Raw genomic sequence first — 1924 nt, 5'->3', positions numbered from 1 at the left:
TCGATTTTTTTTACCATGCTTGTGTACGTCGGTGAACGGTTGCATTTTACTTCGAGCGTACCAAAAACCAACCCCGGCCACACAAAGTTTGTGCTATGAGTAAGCTTTTTGGTTCCAACTAACAGGGAAGATATTTTCAAAAAAAACAACCCTTATCAAATCTCAAGGACGAGTTTTTTCTTAAGGGGGGTAGTGTTGTGACACCCCAAATTTTTGGCCTTGTTTTATTAATTAAAATTTTGCCAGGAAATTAAAACTTTTATTTTCTGGGCTCCCTTTTTATTTTTGAACCTTTTTCTCCCTTGTTATTATGGAGTTTTTCCCCAAAGTGAAAACTTTTCAAATATGTTTTTGGACTTGTTTAACCTCTCAAGAAAAACTCTTCTTTTATTAGTAGAACTAATTACATAATTAATTTGCTTGATCTTTATTTTCTTGAAAAATGGTTTTTTCAAGGTTATATGGCCATAATTGAACTACAACCATTTGATAAATTCACTTAAAATTCCAACCAAAATTTGGAGATGTCATGTGATGTTTTTAATCACTTTTATGCAAAAATATCTTTTATTCATGTAATATTTTGAGCTCCGCATCAATTTTTCTTCTCTGGTCCAGAGTGCAATTTTGCACTTCAACCCATTTAAATATTTCCTTCTGGCCTCCACCAAAATTATGGGAAGTTGGTAGTAGCATATGATTCAACTTTATGCAAAAAACCAGTGATGTTATTTGAAAATTTTGATTGAATCAACCTCATTTTCATTCTGGTCCAGCCTTGTGATTTCTACTACAACCCTATTTATTTTTGCTCCAGTGACCTTGTTCCTTCTCCTAATTGTAGACAGCCCTACCAAACCCCTAAGTCTAGGAGGATGCACCCATTTGAATATTTCTGGTTCATGAAATAATGCCATTTATCTCCTGTCCAGAATTGTAGTTTTGCAAAACTTGCACTAACAAGTTTGTGCTTTTCACAAACTAACCTCACCACCCTCTTATTCATCTAAAGAGACCCCACTCTGGAAGTTTTGGCCACTCCAAGAACTGCCTAGGTGCCTTTGGCATTTTGTCAAACACCCTGGTTGCATAGCCAGTTTTGGCATGATTTCAAGTTTACATTGTGAACTTGAGCCCCTGACCTATCCAGCATGTCTCATGGATTTGCACTAGCCTATAACCCCTTTCTGCTAACTCTCTTGTGGTTTGGAACCCTCTAGGCTGCCCTGGCATTTCGTCGAGCATGTCCCGGGCGTGCACTGGGTGCGCCCAGAGCATGCGTTTGGCACGCACGTGCGCCCGAGTCGCCACGTCCCACCCCCGCACCCAATCCGGTCCGTGACCGACCGCAGCCAGCACGCAGTGTCCCCTTTTGCACCCACCAGCCCCGCAGCTCTCGCCACGTCTCCGGCAGGCCAGCCGCTAGCCGCCACCGCCGCCCGACCGCTCCTGCGCTAGCCAGCGCTGCCCAAGCCGCCAGCGCTTGCCACCTGCCTCCTGGAACAGTGCGTGCTCATCCGCAAGCGTGTCCCCTAGCGCTTGTCGCCGCCACGACGCCCTGCCACTACAGGAAGGCGGTCCGCCGTCGTTCTTATCCGGCCGCCGCAAACCGACCTCGTCGCGCTATATAAGGAGGCCCCCGAGCTCATTCAAGCATGCAGGCAACCTCAGGCCACCCCCATGGCACCCCCTCAGCCCACAATCGTCGGAGGGAAGTCGTCTTCCCCGACTCCGGCCGGTTCGGCCGCCGCCATGTTTCAGTCCGATTCGTCGCGAGCCGAGCCCCTCCAGTCCAACCAGTGCCACCAACCTCCTCCTCTCACCCTTGCGAACCCGTCCAGCACCTCTAACACGATCGATAGCCACCGGAGTTCAAACCCCCAACACTCCCGAAGCCACCGGCCGCCGCGGAGCTCGCCGCCGA

Source organism: Triticum dicoccoides, chromosome 1A (genome assembly GCF_002162155.2).
Source record: "Triticum dicoccoides isolate Atlit2015 ecotype Zavitan chromosome 1A, WEW_v2.0, whole genome shotgun sequence".
Taxonomy (NCBI): Eukaryota; Viridiplantae; Streptophyta; class Magnoliopsida; order Poales; family Poaceae; genus Triticum; species Triticum dicoccoides.
This window is presented reverse-complemented; position numbering follows the sequence as displayed.